The 22,003-nt window shown below is 36.9% G+C and overlaps 1 pseudogene; it reads left to right on the forward strand.

Moving 5' to 3' along the window:
- The first annotated feature begins 3,343 nt into the window (after positions 1-3,343).
- On the forward strand, positions 3,344-4,290 carry LOC119242875 (olfactory receptor 2T27-like; annotated as a pseudogene).
- Positions 4,291-22,003: the final 17,713 nt, after the last annotated feature.

Raw genomic sequence — 22,003 nt, forward strand, 5'->3', positions numbered from 1 at the left:
TATTGTCAAATATGCAGTTCTTTAAAAAAATTTCCAAGTGAAAGTAAATTTTCTATTTCCTCAGAGACAACATTAAAATAGAATGATTTTAATTTTCAAAGAAACACAAAATATTGATTAGTGATTATTTTCCCCATGGTGTTTCTAATAACATTTTTCTGATTCTGGGTGTATGATTAATTAAGGTCTGGGGACATAATCCCATGAGACAAATATAAAGGTTTCTTACATCCTGTGGTACAAACCACAATAGGAACTATGAAAAGACTTATTCTGATCCAGAAAATCTACTGAAGACTATGCTTTTGTCTCAGTTTTGAACCAAGAGTTGAACATAAATGTTGTTGATCCACTTCCACTCACCTTGACATAACAGAAGTTAAGTTTCACAAAATAGAAATCAATGAATTTATTGCCAATAAGCTATGTGACTAAAAAGGATTGGTGACAGAGGCTTAACGTTCACTGGTAACTGAGGCAAAATTAAAATGTTATTTTATATATTAATATAACAATTGATTTCTCTGCTGAGAGTTAGATATTTAGTTATTCACCAACTTCAAGCTAAAGGTAAAGTAGAAACCATCAAAAAATTAGTTTGGGTCACATGAAAAGGAAACCTGTTTCTCACAGTGGGTAAGTATATATTCTACTGTCATGTGCAGGAGATAAATAGAACATTAATTCTATGTGTTTTGCATAAATATTAACTGATCAAGTTGTAAAAGATGGGTGTATGCCTCTTGGAGGGAATCCTCCAGCAGCACATTTCTACTGCCACTCATGCAAAATGGACCCTGCATAGGATGAACTGTACTCAGTTTGTCTACCATTTTCCAGAGGAATTTGAAAGTCAGTTAATGTATCTTGGCATGTTATGGAAAGAAGTAATATGTATACATTCTTGAATAAGGACCTGCTTCTTGCCATTCACATAGATGTTTATAAGGGCTTTTTGTTTGTTTGTGTGTTTTGTTTTGTTGTTGTTGTTGCTTATTGCTCATCAGACTCAGAACACTCATGCTAGAGAATCCAAGTTTATGTACGTATGTGGGGTAATTATAAGAAATAACAGAATTTGATTATTTGTAGCTGTTTTAGCTAATAATATCCATCAAAGTAAATTTAATGTTTCCTTAATAGTAAAGTTAATAAAAATCACCTATATGAACACTTGGAGACAAAAACACATTTTTTTTTACAGTGTGTTGGAATAGATAAAAATGGAGAAATGTGATAAAGTATATACATTTTAATTAAGACTGCTGAATTACTGCTTCAGGACCCACATTTTTTTTGACGTATCTCACATTAACAATATTGTATTGCAAAGATTATAAATAATATTGGGTATCATGCAATTCCATTCTCTAATTCCACATTTAAAATGTGCTAAATAATTTACCTCTGTTATGACATTTACTTTTGTTTTTTTTTCTATATTTTTTTTGTTTCTGGATTGCAATTCAATTACTCTGCATTAATCAATGGAAATCTTCATCCTAACAATCAAATTATATTTATATGTGGTGTTATAGATTTCAGGTGTTATTGCATAATATATGTCCTGAAAGAGCCTCCCTGGTGGCACAGGGGTTAAAATCAGTGCTATCAAGCTATCTATAGCCACCACAGCATGATTTTGATCCCTGGCCAGGGAGCTGACCCACATGGCACAGCAGGTCTCTCCTGTCTTGCCCACTGGTCCGCACAGTAGTGTTTGTATTTCAGTAGATCTGCCTGTTCTGCTCCCCACTCTCTCTGGTGAAACCTCTCACCACCTGAACTTCAGACCTAGACCCCAGTTCTTAGATGCATAAACAAAATAAATCTTTAATACACACATACACACACACACACAAACACATATATGTCCTGAAAGATAAATCAATATATCTTTAAGAGGAATCATTACATGCCAACAGGAGATAAGTTTAAAAAAAAAAAAAAAACTTCAAACATAGGGGCTTCAAAGCAGCACAGGTTTCCCAAAGAAACACAAAATATATAAATGAAAATTGAAGGAATCTGTGTTAATATTAAAGTATAATGAATATATTCTTAAAAATGATACTGATAATTCTCTCTTTTCATGGACTATTCACTTTGTTATTTTTAATGGTTCTCACCTCAAATATAGGAAGTGTGATATTTATAATAAAATGTAGTGGTCCACACAAATGAACAAAATTTTATTACTATTAATCTAAGAAAAAAGTCCTGACTGCAAATTACAAAATAAGGTAATACCAGCTTAGATAAAAGAAAACACATGAATTAGTTTTAAAAAAACATGAATTATTTCAAAAGATTAAGAGAAAAAGTGGTATATTTTCTTTTGAATTTTTCAATCCAAATGATTGTGTTTAAAAGTACATAATTTTGGAGTTACTGACACAAATTTTGATTTTATTCTTTGGATCCTAATAGATAATCCATAGTTTTGATAGAAGAGATAAGCCTATTGCTATTCAAAGCACAATAAAGAGGTTATTGAATTAGCTCAATGGAAGAGTGATGTAAGAAACAAGAATTAAGATTAGAAGATGAGACAAAAATTGAATAATATACACTGATTCACAAATATCAATGCAATGGAATAAAGCCCTTCCCTTATTTTGTGAAAGTGAAAATCTCTAGAGTTTGAGGAATGTCCTATGAGTGATTCAAAAGATCCCAGGTGATGACACTATACTACTGGACTTTCAAAGAGTCAGTATTTAAGATGAAGTAAGTCAAAATTCATAAATAATGGGCTTCCCCAGTGGCACAGTGGGTTGAGTGCCATGCTGTGAAGCTGTCTGCAGCCTCAACAGTGCAAGTTCTATCCCAGCTGGCTGGCAAGAATCCCACATGGTGCCACAGACCTCTCCTGTCACACCCACCGCTCCCCTCAGCAGTGTATTTCTGTCATCTGCCTGTTCTGCTCCCTGCTCTGTCTCTGGTAAATCCTCTCACCCTCCCACGCATCTGGCCTATACCCCAGCTCTTGTATAAAAATAAATAAATCTTTAAAAAAAAAAAAAGACAAAAAAAATTCATAAATAAAAAGAGACTACAAGTGTGTGGGAAAGTCAGGTTAGGAAATTAAAGGCAAGTATTTTCATTCTGTAAAGATTTAAGTATTTTTTGGGGCAAATCACTGCCATGTATTTTAAATTGATTCTATGGGAGCCTTTCTCAAATACCTATTTTACAGAATATGTATTCTGGTGATTAAAGTACAAGGAATAAGGATATTGGAAAATATATAATTATTTTATCAAAGCACTACATCTTTTGTTATATATTTTTGCCTCTAGATTTTCAACTTGAATAGAATGAATGACAGTTGAAAGAAAACATGAACCAGAAGAATGAAACGTCAACTGACTTCATCCTCCTGTGACTGCTACCCAAGTTCAGGCATCCCTACATCCTCATCTCCATTATCCTTCTCATGTACATAGTTGCCTTTGCTGGAAATTCCATACTGATACTTCTCATTTGGCTAGACTCCCACCTTCACACACCCATGTACTTCTTGCTCAGTCAGCTCTCACTCATAGACCTGGCTTCCATCTCCGGCACTGTCCCTAAGATGGTCATAAACTATTTCACAGGGAGGAAAAATATTTCCTTTTTTGCCTGTGCCACTCAGGTTTTTTCTTCCTCACCCTTGGCCTTGCTGAGTGCATTCTTCTAACCCTCATGGCCTATGACCGTTATGTGGCTGTCTGTAACCCCCTGAGATATACAGTCCTCATGAGCCCCAGGGTTTGCCTGCAGATGGCAGCCACAGCCTGCATGGGGGGAGCCCTTACAGCCCTTGTCCACACCATCTACCATATGCATTTCCCTATCTGTGGTTCCAGGGAAATTAATCATAACTTTTGTGAGGTGCCTGCCATCCTGAGACTGTCTTGTGCAGATACATCAGTTTATGAAATGGTGAAATTTGTGACAACCATTGTGTTTCTCCTGGTCCCATTTATTCTGATTCTGTCCTCCTACACACTCATCTTCCTCACTGTCCTCAGGATGAACTCTTGTAAGGGCAGGAACAAAGCCCTGGCCACCTGCTCCTCCCACCTGACAGTGGTGAGTCTCTACTTTGGTCAGGCCATGTTCATCTACATGACACTCAACTCTTCCCACACACCTGAGCAAGAACAGATTGTTGCCGTGTTTGGCACAGTAGTGACCCCAATGCTCAATCCAATCATATACAGCCTGAGAAACAAAGAAGTGGTGGGGGCATTAAGAAAGTATGTAGGAAAGTTGTGTAGCTGTGAAAATAAGAATAACTAAATTGTTCCATTCTAAATTTCAGGTAAGCATGAGTAAATCTAACACTTAAGATGTTTTATAGTTAGACTACAAGTCCAATATCAAATAAGAAAGCAATTTGAACTCATTTTTTGAAAAGTATTATTTCTGAAAGTGATGAGGTGAAGTCTATATCATAAGTACAAATTGAGGTCAAGATAATCTCTTCATTACTGTCAACCTTAATTGGAAATACTCTTGTTAACCTCAACTATTACTATTCTACTATTACAAGTATGTGTCCTAAATCTTTAAATAACAATATGCAGTTATGTTCAAGTGATGACCTTTCAGCTTATATAATTTAACTTTGTGACCAGATTAATCCTATCTCTATTTTAGGTTAAGGGGCATTTTCTCTTTGCACAAATACTTTGGTAAGTTATTTGGCAGGATCTAGAGTAAAGATAGGCACACTCTAAAATTCAGCTATTCTTTTTTTTAAGATCTATTTTATTTATGTGTACAAGAACTGGGGTACAGATCAGATCTATGGAGTGGGTGAGACGATTCACCAGAGACAGAGTCGGTAACAGAACAGGCAGACTGACAGAAATACACTGCTGAGAGGAGCAGTGGAGCAGTGTGCAAGACAGGAGAGGTCTGCTGCGCCATGTGAGTAGCTCCCTGGCCGGGTATGGAACTTTTGCTGAGTGGCTGCAGGTTGCTTCATAGATTGTGTCTTAATCCCTTGCACCACCAGGAGGCCCAAATTCAGCTATTCTTATTTAAACAATCTATTCTAGAGAAATTTTTGTACACGTGCCTAAATAGATAAAGTATAGGTAGCTCTTATGGCAGTGTTTTATATAGTTAAAATAAATTAATGTTAAGTGGAGAATATAATAAAAACATTATGTTTAACTAATATAAATGTAAGAACATGTTATGAAACACTTAAAAACCAAAGACAATTCATAAATATGAATAAATTAATAAACATCAAACATAATGTTGAGACAGGAAAGAAAGTCACAAAAAGGATGGGTATGAAAACTTAAATTTTAAAATCACAGGGAATAACTTTTTCATGTATTTATCTATAGTGAATTAGAAAATTGGAAATAAGTCTGAGGAAGACTAGCATGAATCTGTAATGATATTTATGATGTTCCAATTATTTTTCAAAAAAGATGTATATAGCAGAATGTTATGAATGGATAAAATTACTTTTAGGTCTTATTATATTTTTGATTGCCTATGAAAAAATTCTCGGTAAAAACACCATTAAAATAAATTTCAAAAATTTAAGAAATTTTTGGGCCTCCCCTGGTGGTGCAGCAGTTGAGCGCTGGGCTGTGAAGCTGCCTGCAGCCTCTGCAGCAGAGGTTAGATCCCCTGCCACCAGGTGAGGGTCCCACATGGTGCGCAGACCTCTCCTGCCACCCACTGCTCCCCTCAGCAGTGTCCTTAGTCAGTCTGCCTGCTCTGCTCTCCCCTCTGGCTCTGGTGAATTCTCTCACCTTCCCGGGCTTCTGACTGTACCCAGTGCTTGTATAAATAAATAAAATAAATCTTTAAAAAAAATTTAAGAAATTTTAAAATAAAAATAAATGCATTATACATACACATGTGTGTATATGTATGTATTCTCTCATTTCATTTTTGAACATATAATTTCATCATTTAAGTAATTATTTTACTTTTTACATCATTATCCATATTTGTAAAATATCGATTTCTCCTCTCAGATGTAGTCTCCATGTTTCTCCCACCATAGTAATGACCTTTCATCATAGTACCTTATGCTCATTCCTCCCATGTTTTCACCCCTCTCCCTCTCTCTTCTTTGCCAGAGATCTATGGTCTGCTTGTAGGTTTTGTCTTTTTCTGAACTTTTATCAGAAATAGAGATACAAAAGAAAAAGAATGAAGAAACACTTCAAGAATTATATGATTCCATGAGGAAAGGAAATATAAGCATCACGAGAATCCCAGAAGAGAGAAGGAGAAGAGAAGGAGAAGAAAAGGAGAAGAGAGAGAAAGGGGAGAAACTATTCAAGGAAAATTGGAAAAAAAAAACTTCTGAAACTTGAAGAAGAAAATAAAAATAGACATACAGGAAGCTAAAATTATACCAAACTACCTTAATGAAAAGAAATCAATAGCAAGACACATAGTAGTAAAGCTACCAAGAATCCCAGGTAAAGAGAAAATAATGAAGCTGATGAGGGGGAAGAAACAGTTAACCTGTAAAGGAGCAACAATTAGGCTAACATGACATTTCTTTGAAGAGACATTATTGGGGGGGGGATAAAGAATGGAGTGACATATTAAAAAAGCTCTTAAACAAAATGCCAGCCAAGAATATACTGCAAAGCTTCATTTCTTTATGAGGGAAAAATAAGGACCTTTTCAGACTAATTAAACCTTTGGGATTTGGGCACAACTAAAACCACACTCCAAGTAATAATACAAGAAGTCTTAAAATAAAAACCACAAAAGGAATGAAGACAAAAAACTGAGTGAGGAATTAAACAGAACCACAAAATGATGATCAAAAAGGTATCAATGGACTTCCATGTATAAATAAACACCCTAAACATTAATGGACTTTTGCCATTTGTGGCAACATGGATAGAACTGGAACTAAGCAAAGTGAGTCAGAAGGAGAAAGATAAATACTGGATGTTAACACTTATATGTGAAAGCTGGTGAAACTAAGCAAAGGGTCAGCAAAAGACAAACTGTAAGACTGGCCCTAGAAAACAGATCACAGATCTGAGACACTCAGGAGGGGTGGGGGAGGTGGAAGTAGAGGTATAGAATGGGGGGGAGGGGAGGGAGTGCATTGGAGGGTGGTGGAGGACTTTGGGCACTTTGTTGGTAGGAAAACTAATGAAGACCCCTGAGGGGAGAAATCCTAAATAATGAAAAAAATAAACAAGGATGCTTAAAAACAAAAATTTTAAAAATAAAGTTGTAGTATATATATACAGGATGGAATACTCCTCAGTTATAAAAACAATGAACCATTTGCACCAACATGGATGGAACTGAAGGAGATTATGCTAAGTGAAATAAGTAAGAAGGAGAAAGAAAAATATGGGGTTATTTCAATGATATATGGAATATAGAGAAAAATAACAATGGAACTGATAAAAGTAAACTAAATAAATCCCTAAAAATATGACCATAGAATTTATTCTACTTAAAAAGGAGGGAGAGTGAGGGTGGGAACAAAGCAAGGTGGAGATGCAATGGTCTATGGTAAAAGACTATGGGTTTATTGGTGGTGGGTTTGGAGCAGTGGCATACATATGGGAAGATATGTATCTAATCCCATAAATCATATAGTATTGTAAGCCAGTATTAGCTGAATAAAATAAAAAAGATAAAAAACAGCAAAGAAACAAATAGTGCAATGTAAAAATGGGCAAAGAAACTGAATATATTTTTTCCAAAAAAAAAAACATAAATATGGCTAATACATATATGAAAAGTAGCTCAATAATCATCAGAGAAATGAAAACCAAATTCAAGATGAAATGTAACCTCAAAAAGCTATTATAATAAAAAAGTGAGATTGAGAAAGTTTTGACAAAGATGTGGAAAAAGGGGATCACTTGTATTTTGAAACAGTCTTTATGACAATGTTGTATTTGCCTAAAAAATTAAAAATACAAACAAAAGCAACCAACAAGAACAAACGACACATCAAGCGGGGGACAGTGAGTAGAAAGGAACTATTACAGGCACCGCACCCTCTGAACTGGAACTGTGGAGAATCGGGCAGGAATCGTTGTGGAGGTGAGCAAACAGCTCTGGGCACCATTAGAGGAAGATATGGACTCCATGGAGACCTACAAATAGCCCAAGACCAGCCGCTAAGCTTGTGCAGAAAAGCGGTGCGCTCGAAAATCATACGTGGATTGGGGATCGCGGCTGCCCAGGTCCCGGCGCCGGCGACCAGTCTTGCAGGGAGACTCGCAGGAGCCCTCATTGAGGTGAATGTCCCTCACTGAGTAATCAGAAACCAGGTGCTGGGATGTGGGAGTGGGGTGCAAAAGGCGCCATTTCTTCAGACACTGAACTGGGCTACAGCCCGTGACCTGGATCTGAGGGCTTCGGAACTAAGACCCGGGGCATGAAATTCGGGGCGCGGGATCCCCACGACGGTGGGGCACAGGGCAGACACAGCACCCTCCCACACCATTGAGGCTCTCCACGCCACTCCCACTCTGTTCACCTGGACCCCAGGGGGAAAAAAATATCAGTTCTGGAAGGACACTAGGAAAGATCTCTGGCACCAGCTAGCGACCAGGAAAAAAACACCAGCATCCTGATAGCTGGAAACCAGGGATCCCCAAAACACCCTCAGACTCTGAGAGAGGGTGGGCCTTGCAAACAGGGGTAAGGAGGGAAAGAAAGCATGGAGCAAGACCCCATCCTGGAACTGAGAACCAGGCGCAGGATCCGGGCCCTTGGGACGCGCCACAGCAGTGGGCACTGCAGAGGGTGACAGCCAGCGTTTTGGATCTGACAACCCTGGAACTGAGACCTAGAGTGCAGAATTCAGGGCGCAGGATCCATCCAGACAGCTACAGACCTAGCACCCGGTGAACATGGAGCTACACAGCATCCAGCTTTAATAAGAGCCCCTGTGTTGAGGTGCTTCCCTCCACCCACCCAATCACAAACCCCCCAGCCCCGTTTCTCAGAGAACCACTGGGGAAAAGCACAGGTCAGCAAGTATGGGTATCTGGCGCCACCTCGTGACGAGAACTAAATCACCAACTAGCTGATTCCCTGTTGGAACTGAGTAAATACATAGAAAGGGAACTATAAGGGACAGAGCCCAGCAACACAGCATCAACACCCTAGTGAAGTTTTGGCTTACCAGTGCTGGTCTCAGTCTGGTAAATAGTTTCTAGCACCCCTAAAAGAGCACTCCAGAGAGATGCCTGCCAACACCAGTGGCACAATGTCCCAACACATAGAACTAATTAGAAAGAAAACAACAGGGAGAAGAAAAAATAAAAATAACCAAGCAAGCCTGCAACAGAACATACCACAAAAAGATATATGGTCACCAGATCTCAACAATGACATGGAAGAACTTCTCGGCCTATCAGATAAAGAATTAATGATCGTCATGATTAAAATACAAAAAGAAAACAAAAAGGAAAAAGTGATTTGAGACAAATAATCACTGAACTGAAGAATGAAACTGAGACATTAAGAAAGGAAAGAAAAGAAACGCAGGAAATTAAAAGATTACTAGAGGAGATAAAGAACTCTGGGAAAAGCAATGAAAACAGAATCGATGAAAAGGAAGAACGAATCAGTACTATCAAAGATACAGAAATAAAAAGAGCCAAAAGAGAAAAGGAGAGAGAAGTGCAAATGAAGCAGTATGAGGAGACTCTTAGACAATTATCAGACTCCATGAAGAGAGGAAATGTAAGAGTCATAGGCATGCAGAAGATGAGGAGAAAGACAAAGGAACTGAGAAATTAACAAGGAGATAATTGAAGAAAACTTCCCAGGCATGAAAAAGGAGATGAATATAGACATACAGGAAGTGATAACTACAGCAAGACACCTAATAGCAAAGCTTGCAGAGTCCAAGACAAAGGAAAAATAATGAAACTGGCAAGGGGAAGAAACAGATAACTTACAAGAGAAAACCAATCAGGTTAACTTCACACTTTGCCGAAGAAAAATTAAGGGCAAGAAGAGAATGGAGTAACATATTCAGGAAACTTCAAGACAGCAAATGCCAAACAATGATACGGTACCCTGCAAAGCAATCCTTCCTCTACGAAAAAAAAATATGGACCTTCTCAGACAAAAAGAAACTCCAGAAATTCATTACAACTAAACCCCCACTCCAAAAAATTCTACAAGCAGTCCTAAAGCCAAAACCAACAGAGGAATGAACAAGAAGAACAGAATAAAGCAAGGAATAAAATCACAAAAAAAGACAAACAAAATGGCAAACACAGATGCCAACATATCAATATTAACTGTGGCTGCCTCTGCTTCGGCAGAACACAAGTGAAATAAGCAATGCAGAACAAGGGAGGCTTTTACTCAGACGCATAGCAAGTCAGAGTAAATAAGACCCCCTTCCCCTGTGCGCTGGACTGGACAGTCAATGATGGGTAAGATCGGGGGCAGACTAAAGAGGCACTGGCCAGTAGTATGTCTGTGACTCCTGACGACCTAAGACAGGCGCAGTCCCCGAGGGGCTTCATCATAAAAATCTACAGCGTTCAATTCAGGCAAATGTATAAAGGCCTGTAAGCCCAACTTAGGCAATAAGCCCACAGAAAAAAACCCCTCCTTTTCCTTGAGAACAAGGCTGCTGCAAAGCACGGAACAGTTTAACTATTAACCAGGTGAGCATTGTTCCTGTATAAGAAGCAACATAGCAACTGTTTTATAATTATCCTCTTTTCTTTCCTACTGCACCTGTTTCTATACTTGGGAAATCAGATTCTAGGAAATGTATGACAAAGAAAATGATTTGCAAATATGTTAGTTCTTAAAGTAATCATAATACTTCTTACATGAGACAATACTGCTTACATATATCAAAAATTGCCTATGATTATCTAAAGTAGAAAATAGAACTAGTGTAAAATGATACTTCTTATAAAATCTGATAAGTTTTAGCCTTGGAAACATAAACTAGAATAACCAGCTTAGAGAATGCTGTTATTTTGTACTCGTGATTAATTGTGTAGGCTTTGATTCCTGTAATCGTCACCTTGAGATTGTTTTTTTGTACTTTACTATGCAACACTGATCGTGTCTATAATGATAGATAGCATGATGTCCTATGTATGAGTAATCATCTCACACTGAGAAAAAATTAACTTGTATGAAATCATCCATTGTTAAAAAAATGTATAAAAATGTATGATGATTTTGAGCACATTACATTCAGATCTTCACTCTTGAAGTGTGTCTGTCTGTCATTTATGCGCCGAATCCTTGACCATCCTCACAGTTTCTCAATCCTGAGACAGTCCTACGAGTCTACCGCTGTGCTGGTCTGTGTCTAAATGTTAATGGATTAAACTCATCAATAAAAAGACACAGAGTAGCAGGCTGGATTAAAAAACAAAATCCAACCTTTTGCTGTCGCCAGGAAACACATTTAATCACAAAAGATAAACATAGATTGAAAGTAAAAGGTTGGGGTCCTCCCCGTTGGCGCAGTGGTTGAGCTTGGGTTGTGAAGCTGTCCGCAGCCTCTGCAGCGCCAGTTCAATCCTCAGCTCCCCGCCACTAGAGGAGGGTCCCACATGGTGCGCAGACCTCTCCAGCTGCCCGCTGCTCCCCTCAGCAGTGTACTTCAGTCCTTCTGCCTGCTCTGCTCCCCGCTTTGGCTCTGGTGAATTCTTTCGCCCTCCCGTGCTTCTGACTGTACCCAGTGCTTGTATAAATAAATAAATAAATAAATATTAAAAAAAAAGTAAAAGGTTGGAAAACAATCCTACAAACAAATGGACCAAAAAAGAAGGCAGGAATAGCCATACTTATATCAGATGAAATAGACTTCAAAATAACAAAAGTTAAAAAGAGACATAGATGGACACTATATTATAATCAAGGGACAATACCTCAGGAAGATATAACACTCATCAACATATACTCACCAAATAAAGGGGCACCAAAGCATATTAGACAATTTTATGAGCTCTGAAAACAGACATTAAAGAAAATACATATATAGTGGGAGACTTCATCACCCTACTCACCAATGGACAGATCAACAAGACAAAAAATAAACAAAGACACTAGAGCCTTAAATAAAGACATAGAACTCTTGGACTTAACAGACATCTATAAGACACTGCACCCAAAAATATCCGAGTACACATTTTTCTCAAGTGTGCATGGATCATTCTCCAGAATCGATCACATATGGGCCACAAGACAAACATCAACAGATAGATGAAGATCAAAATCATTCCAACTATCTTCTCCGATCATAAAGGCATCAAGCTATAAATAAATCATGAAGAGAAAACAAAGAGCCTTCCCACTTCATGGAGATTGAAATCCACACTACTGGAAGACCACTGGACTAATGAGGGGATCAAAGAATAAATTAAAAAATACTTTGAGATGAACGACAAGGAGGACACCACTTTCCAGAATGTATGGTTTGCAGCAAAAGCAGTAATAAGGGTAAAGTATATAGCAATACAGGTTCAAATCAACAAACAAGAAAGAACTCAAAGAAACAACCTAATCTCACATCTCAAAGAATTAGAAAAAGAACAACAACAGGGCCTACCCTGGTGGCACATCGGTTGAGTGCTGGGTTGCAAGGCTGCCCACAGCCTCTGCAGAGCCAGTTTGATCCCCGGCCACCAGTGAGGGTCCCACAAAAAAAAAAAAAAAAAAAAGAACAACAACAAAAAGTAAAAAAAAAGACCTAAAGCCAGTAGAAGAAAGGAAATAATAAAAATCAAAGCAGAAATAAATGAATTGGAAATTAAAAAAAAAGATCTATGAAACCAAAAGTTGTTTCTTTGAAAAAATAAACAAATAGACAAACCTCCAGCCAGGCTCACAAAGAAAAAATGGGAGAAAACACATATAAATAGGATTACAAATGAAAGAGGAGAAATCACAACAGACTTAGTAGAAATCAAAAGAACAATCAGAGATTACTATGTACACTTATATGCAAACAAATTCAACAACCTAGAAGAGCTGGACAAATTCCTAGAATGATATAATCATCCAAAGCTGGACAAAGAAGAAATAGAACAACAAAACAGATCAATTACAAGCAGCAAAATTGAGGCAGTATTCAAAGCACTCCCCAAAAACAAAAGTCCAGGCCCAGACAAATTCACAAATGAATTTACCAAATATTCAGCAGTGAATTAGTGTCTATCCTATACAAACTCTTTCAAAAAATTCAAAAAGAGAGACTGGGTGCACAGGGGTGTGCATCCCCACATCACCATTTTAGAACAGGGAACTTTCTTCAATAAAGACTGCTTGAAACCAGCAGAAGGATCCCAGCAGAGCCACAGGTGAGCTGGGAAGTTCGCCCATGCCAGGCCCCTTCTGGCCAGCAGTCTGAGCCCAAGGGGGAGCGGGCACCAAAGGCCAGGGCAGACCTGGTGCACAGGGGAGTGTGTCTCTGCATCACCATTTTAGAAAAGGGATCTTTCTTCAATAAAGACTGCTTGAAACTGGCAGAAGGCTCCCTGCGGAGCCAGAGGGAGAAGGTTCCCTGTGCGAAGGCCCCATTAAGCCTGGTCCTGCCTAGCAGGAAGTTGGACCTCAGAGAGGAATCCAGTTTTTTTTTTGTAATTAAACAAAGAAGGAGGAAATATACTGTGACAGCGACCATTAACATACTCAAAGTACCACTGCCTCACTAGACTTATGGCATAACAGTATTTGACTCATTTGGACCGCCAATTTCCGAAACCCCACAAAGAGCATACCAAAAAGATGCCTGCTAGTACCAGCAGCACAGTATCCCAACACATATGGCAAATTAGAAAACAGGTAGCAGAGAGAAGAAAAACTACAAGCAACCTAGCAACTTCTCAGGAAAAAGACACACCACAAAAATAACCACCCAACAGATTGCAATGACAGTGACTTGGAAGAACTTCTGAGCCTTCCAGAAAGAGAATTTAAAATTGCCATAATAAAAAAACAGACAGAAGTCATAAAGGAAAACAATGATAAGGGAAAAATAATCAACAATCAGAAGAATGAAATTCAGTCCCTAAAGAGGGAAGTAAAAGAAATTCAGGAGATCAAAGAATTAATGGAGGCACTAAAGAACTCTGGGAAAAGCTATGAAAGCAGAATAGATGAAATGGAAGAACAAATAAGTACTCTTGAACACAGAAATAAAAAGAACCAAAACAGAAAAGGAAAGAGAAGTAAGAAGGAAAAAGACCACAGAAAGACTTTGGGAACTATCTGACTCTATGAGGAAAGGAAATATAAGAGTTATAGGCATCCCAGAATGAGAGGAGAGAGACATAGGAACAGAGAAAATATTCAAGGAAATAATTGAAGAGAACTTCCCAATCATGAAGGAGCTGAAAATAGACACACAAGAAGCAAGAAGAACATCAAATCTCCAAGATGAAAGGAAAAATACAGCAAGACACATAATAGTAAAGATCCCAAGAATCCAAGACAAGGAAAAAATTATGAAGCTGACAAGAAGGAAGAAACAGAAAACATTCAAAGGAAAACCAATCAGACTGACATCAGCTTCTCCAAAGAAACACTACGGGCAAGGAGAGAGTGGAGGGACATAGTCAACAGACTTCAAGACAACAAATGCCAACCAAGAATACACTATACCACAAAGCTTTCTTTCCTCTAAAAAGAAAGAATAAGGACCTTCCCAGACAAACAGAAACTCTGGAATTTCATTACAACTAAACCCCCACTCCAAAAAAAAATACAATGAGTCCTTAAGCCAGAACCAACAGAGGGATGAATAACAATGAAAGAAGTCCAAAAAAAATTATTAAAATAATAAAGAAATAAAATCATAGGAAAGAAAAACACAATGGCAAATACAGACGCTAACATATCAATATTAACTCTAAATGTAAATGGACTAAACTCTTCAATAAAAAGACACAGAGTCGCAGGCTGGATTAAGAAGCAAAACACAACCATTTGCTGTCTCCGGGAAACACATTTAACTACAAAAGATAAAAATAGACTCAAAGTTAAAGGATGAAATACAATCCTACAAGCAAATGGACCAAAAAAGAAAGCAGGAACAGCAATACTTATATCAGATAATACAGATTTCAAACTCAAAAAGGTAAAAAGGGACCCCAATGGTCACTACAATATGTTCAAGGGGACAATACTTCAAGAAGAAATAACACTCATTAACATATACCACCAAATGAAGGAGCACCAAAATATATCAGATAACTATTATCATCTTTGAAAACAGACATCAGAGAAAACACATATGTAGTAGGAGACTTCAACACACCACTATCAACAATGCATAGATCAACAAGACAAAAAATAAGTAAAGACACTAAAGCACTAAATAAGGATCTACAGTGCTTGGGCTTAACAGACATCTATAGAACACTAAACCCAAAAAAAAATCTGAGTACACATTTTTCTCAAGTGCACATGGATCATTCTCCAGGATCAATCACATACTGGGACACAAGGCAAACATCAACAGATACACCAAGATAGAATCATACCAACCACCTTCTCTGACCATGAAGGCATCAAACTAGAAATAAACCATAAAAAGAAGGCAAGGAACTCTCCTACCTCATGGAGATTGAAACCCACACTACCTAAAGACCACTGGACTAATGAGGAGATCAAAGAAGAAATTAAAAAATTCTTTGAGTTGAATGACAAGGAGGACACTAATTTCCTAAATGTATGGGATGCAGCAAAAGCAGTAATAAGAGGAAAATATATAGCAATTCAGGCTCACATCAAGAAACAAGAAAGAACTCAAAGAAACAACCTAATCTCAAAGCTCAAAGAACTAGAAAAAGAACAACAAAAAACCCTAAAACCAGTAGAAGAATAGAAATAATAAAAACTAAAGCAGAAATAAATGAAATTGAAACTAAAAAAAAAAGAAATCCAAAAGATCAGTGAAAATAAAAGCTGGTTCTTTAAAAAAATAAATAATATAGACAAACCCCTAACCAGGCTCACAAAGGAAAAACAGGAGAAAGCACAAATAAACAGGATCACAAATGAAAGAGGAGAAATCACAACGGACACAGCAGAAATGAAAAGAATAATCAGAAACTACTATGAACAGTTATATGCAAACAAGTTCAACAATCTAGAAGAGATGGACAAATTCCTACAACTCTACAATCACCCAAAGCTAGATAAAGAAGAAATAGAACATCTAAAAAGACCAATTACATGCAGCAAAATTGAAATGGTAATCAAAAACCTCCCCAAAAACAAAAGCTTAGACCTGTTGGATTTACAAATGAATTCTACCCAACTTTCAGAGACAAATTAGTACCTATCCTTCACAAACTCTTACAAAAAATTGAGAAGGAAGGGACAATACCAAACATGTTCTATGAAGCCAACATTACACTAATACCAAAACCAAACAAGGACAACACAAAAAAATAAAACTACAGGCCAATCTCTCTAATGAACACTGATGCAAAAATCCTCAATAAAATTTTAGCTATCAGAATCCAACAATGTATCCATAAGATAATTCACCACGACCAAGTAGGATTCATTCCAGGGACACAAGGATGGTTCAACATCCAAAAATCAATCAACATCATCCAACACATTAACAAAAAGAAATATAAAAGCCATATGATGCTGAGAGATATCAATATCAATAGATGCTGAGAGAGCTTTCAACAAAGTACAACACCCATTCATGATAAAAGCCCTTGAAATTCTTGGGATACAAGGAACATAACTCAACATCATAAAGGCCATATATGACAAGCCAACAGCCAGTATCATTCTCAATGGCAAAAAAGCTGAAAGCATTTTCATTAAGATCTAGAAAAAGACAAGGATGACCACTCTAACCACTGCTTTTCAATACAATACTGGAAGTCCTAGCCAGAGCAATAAGACAAGAGAAAGAGATACAAGGAATCCAAATAGGAAAAGAAGAAGTTAAACTATCACTATTTGCAGATGACATGAATCTAACAAACAAGTTAAAGGACCTATTCAAAGAAAATTATAAAACACTGTTAAAGCAAATAGAAGAAGACACAAAGAAACAGAAAGACATCACCTGTTCATGGATTGGAAGAATTAACATTATCAAATGGCCATCCTACAAAGAGCAACATACAGATTCAATGGTATTCCAATAAAAATTTCAGTATCATTCTCAAAGAAATAGAACAATTATTGATGCAATTCATATGGAATCACCAAAAACCCCAAATAACCAAAGTTCTCCTGAAAAAAAAAAAAAAGAAGGGAATGGAGGCATCACATTTCCATACTTCAAACTATACTACAAAGCCATAATCATCAAAACTGCATGGTATTGGAATAAGAACAGACACACAGACCAATGGAATCAAATAGAAAATCCAGAAATAAACCCACAGATTTACGGTCAACTAATCTTTGACAAAGGAGCAAAGAATATGCACGGGAGCAAAGAAAGTTTGTTCGATAAATGGAGCTGGGAAAACTGGGTCGCTATATGCAAAAGAATAAAGCTTGACTACTACCTCACACCATGCACAAAAACCAACTCAAAATGGATTAAAGAACTAGACATAAGACCTGAAACCATAAAATTCATAGAAGAAAATATAGGTGATCACTACATGACATGCACCTCAAAGACATCTCTACAGACACATCACCTAAAGCAGTGATAGTGAAGGCAAAGATAAACATCTGGGATTACATCAAATTAAAGAGCTTCTGCACAGCAAAAGAGACAATAACCAAAGCAAAGAGATACCCCACCGACTGAGGGAAAATTTTTGCACACAACACTAATGGTAAAGGACTGTTCACAAAAATCTACAAAGAGCTGATGAGACTCAACAAAACAAAGAAAATAATCCAGTCAAAAAATGGGCAGAAGAGCTAAAAAGAAACTTCTCCAAAGAGGAAATACACATGGCCAACAGGAATATGAAAAAATGTTCAACATCACTTGCAATCAGGGAAATGCAAATCAAAACTACCATGAGATACTATCTCACAGCAGTGAGAATGGCACATATTAAAAAAACTAGCAACAACAAATGTTGACAAGGATGTGGAGAAAAAGGAGCTCTCCTGCACTGCTGGTGGGAGTGCAAACTGGTCCAACCACTATGGAAAGCTGTGTGGAAATTCCTCAACCTACTAAAGATAGAGCTTTCATATGATCCAGCAATTCCAGTGCTGCAATAAACATAGGGGTACAGGTGCTCTTTTGAATCACTGTTTTTGTGTCCCAATCAGTGGGGTGTCTGTCTTTTGATTAATGTCTCTTTTGTTGTGCAGAAGCTTTCAGTTTGATGTAATCCCAGCTGTTTATCTTTGTCTTCTAGAAGGAATTATGCTCAGTGAATTAAGCCAGAAGGAAAAAGAAAAATATCGAATGGTTTCACTTATGACAGGAATATAGGGGAACCAAATAAGACATCAGTGTAAAAAAATAATAACAGTACAAAACACAACAAAGCAACAACAGACAATTATAAACCAGAGACATACTGCAGGGGAGGAGGAGGGAGAGTGGTGAGAGGGAGAGAGAGAGGAGCACAGGGGACTGTGGTGATGGTGCACGGGTGACTTGGGGAAGGAAATTCTATGGGGATTCAGTCTAAGGTGGTAGAGAATGCAAATATTGTCTAAAAAAAGTAAAAAAATGATAAATGTTAAAAATTAATAAATAAGTAAAAGTGCATGTCTTGAAATAAATGGTAAAAAATGTTATTGTAATTACATTACAACATTAACCACATGCTATTGTGTTGTATGTCTTGTAGTGTTTTACGTATACTTTCTTCTATATATTTTATGGTTTCAGGTCTTATGTCCAGTTCTTTTATCCATTTTGAGTTGATTTTTGTGCACGGTGAAAGGTAGTGGTCTATTTTCATTTTTTTGCATGTGGTGTTCCAGTTTTCCCAGCACCATTTCTTGAACAAACTGTTTGTGTTCCATTGCATATTCTTTACTCCTTTGTCAATGATCAATTGTCCATATAAGTGTGGTTTTATTTCTGGGCTCTTATTCAGTTCCATTGGTCTGTGTGTGTGTGTTTTTGTTCCAATACCAAACTGTTTTAATTATTATGGCTTTGTAGTATAGCTCGAAGTTTGGAAGTGTGATACCTCCTTTCTCCTTTGTTTTCATCAGTAGGGCTTTGGCTATTTGCTGTTTTTTAGTGGTTCCATATGAATTTCATCAATATTTGTTCTACTTCTTTGAAGAATGTCATTGAGATTTTTATTAGAATAGCATTGAATCTGTATATTGCTTTTGGTAGGATAGACATTTTAATAATGTTAATTCTTCCAATCCATGAGCAGGGGATGTCTTTCCATTTCTTTGTGTCTTCTTCAATTTCTTTTAACAGTGTTATATAATTTTCTTTGTATAGCTCATTCACATCTTTTGTTAGGTTTATTACCAAGTATTAGTTGTTGTTGTTGTTGTTGTTGTTGTTTCTATTTTAAAAGGGATGGCTTTCTTGATTTCTTCTTCAGATTGATTGTTTGTGTTTAGGAAGACTACTGATTTTTGTGTGTTGATTTTGTATCCTGTTACTTTACTGAACTGGTTGATTGTTTTGAGTAGTTTTTCTGTGGAGTTTTAGGGTTCTTTTTGTATATTATCATATTGTCTACAAATAGTGATAATTTCACTTCTTCTTTCCCTATCTGGATTCTTTGTATACCTTTCTCTTGTCTTATTGCCCTGGCTAGGACCTCCAGTATTATATTGAAGAGCAGTGGTGAGAGAGGACATCCTAGTCTTGTTCCTGATCTTAGAGGAAAGGCCTTCACCTTTTTGCCATTGAAAATAATATTGGCGGTAGGTTTGTCATATATGGCTTTTACCATGTAAAGGTATGTTCCTCCTATCCTGAGAATTTTAAGGACCTTCATCATAAATGGATGTTGGACTTTGTCAAATGTTTTCTCCATGTCTATTAATATGATTATATGGTTTTTACTTTTCTTTTTGTTGATGTGTTGGGTTACACTGATCAATTTTCATATGTTGAACCATCCTTGTGCCCCTGGGATGAATCCCACTTGACCATGGTTTATTATCCCTTTGATGTATTGTTAGATTCTGTTAGCAAGGATTTTGTTGAGGATTTTTGCATCAGTGTTCATTAGGGAGATTGGCCTGTAATTTTCTTTTTTTGTGCTGTCTTTGTTGGGTTTTGGCATTAGTGAAAGTTGGTTTCATAGAATGTATTTAGTAGTATTCCTTCTTTTTCAATTTTTTGAAAGAGTTTGAGTAGGATAGGCAATAATTCACTGCTGAACGTTTGGTAGGATTCATTTGTGAAGCCATCTGGGCCTGGGCTTGTTTTGGGGGAATGCTTTGATTACTGGCTCAATTTTGCTCCTTGTAATTGTTTGTAATTGGTCTGTTGTTGTAATTGGTCTGTTCCATTTCTTCTTTGTCCAGCTTTGGATGATTATATCGTTCTAGGAATCTGTCCATCTCTTCTAGGTTGTAGAATTTGTTTGCATATGAATGTTCATAGTAATCTCTGATTATTCCTTTGATTTCTACTGAGTCTGTTGTGATTTCTCCTCTTTCATTTATAATCCTATTAATATGTTTTCTACCATTTTTTCTTTGTGTGTTTGACTAGAGTTTTGTCTATTTTGTTTATTTTTTCATTGATCTTTTGGATTTTTTTAAATTTCTAATTCATTGATTTCTGCTTTGATTTTTATTATTTCCTTTCTTTTACTGGTTTTAGGGTTTCTTTGTTGTTCTTTTTCTAGCTCTTTGAGATGTGAGATTAGGTTGTTTCTTTGAGTTCTTTCTTGTTTCTTGATGTGAGCCTGTATTGCTCTATATTTCCCTCTTATTACTGCTTTTGCTGCATCCCATACATTCCAGAAAGTGGTGTTCTCCTTGTTGTTCAACTCGAGTATTTTTTAATTTCTTCTTTGATCTCCTCATTAGTCCAGTGGTCTTCCAGTAGTGCGGATTTCAATCTCCATGAAGTGGGAGAGTTCCTTGTTTTCTTTTCATGATTTATTTCTAGCTTGATGCCTTTATGATCAGAGAAGATAGTTGGAATGATTTTGATCTTCATCTATCTGTTGATGTTTGTCTCGTGGCCCATATGTGATCGATTCTGGAGAATGATCCATGAGCACTTGAGAAAAATGTGTACTTGGATTTTTTTGGGTGCAGTGTCCTATAGATGTCTGTTAAGTCCATGAGTTCTATGTCTTTATTTAGGGCTCCAGTGTCTTTATTTATTTTTTTGTCTTGTTGATCTGTCCATTGGTGAGAGTGGAGTATTAAAGTCTCCTACTATATATGTATTTTCTTTAATGTCCATTTTCAGAGCTGATAAAAATAGTCTAATATATTTTGGTGCTCCTTCATTTGGTGAGTATATGTTGATGAGTGTTATATCTTCCTAAGGTATTGTCCCTTTGATCATAATGTACTGTCCCTCTGTGTCTCTTTTTCCTTTTTTAATTTGAAGTCTATGTCATGTGATATAAATATAGCTGTTTGTGCCTTCTTTTGTGGTCCATTTCCTCATAGCGTTGTTTTCCAACCTTTTACTTTCAGTCTATGTTTATCTTTTGTGGTTAAATGTATTTCCTGGAGACAGCAGAAGAATGGATTTTGTTTCTGAATATAGCATGCTACTCTGTTTCTTTTTATTGATGAGTTTAATCCATTTACATTTAGAGTTAATATTGATATGTTGGCATCTGTATTTACCATTTTGTTTGTCTTTTTTGAGATTTTATTCCTCCCTTTATTCTATTCTTCTTGATCATTCCTCTGTTGGTTTTTTCTTTAGAACTTCTTGTAGAATTTTTTGGAATCGGGTTTAGTTGTAATGAATTCTGGAGTTTCTATCTGTCTGAGAAGGTCCATATTTTTTCTTCATAGAGGAAGGAGAGATTTGCAGTGTAAAGTATTCATGGTTGGCATTTGCTGTCTGAAGTTTTTTGAATATGTTACTCCATTGTCCTCTTGCCCATAGTGTTTCTTCGGAGAAATCTGGTGT

The sequence above is a fragment of the Talpa occidentalis genome, unplaced genomic scaffold (assembly GCF_014898055.3).
Source record: "Talpa occidentalis isolate TD23 unplaced genomic scaffold, MPIMG_talOcc4v2.1 talOcc4.13, whole genome shotgun sequence".
Taxonomy (NCBI): domain Eukaryota; kingdom Metazoa; phylum Chordata; class Mammalia; order Eulipotyphla; family Talpidae; genus Talpa; species Talpa occidentalis.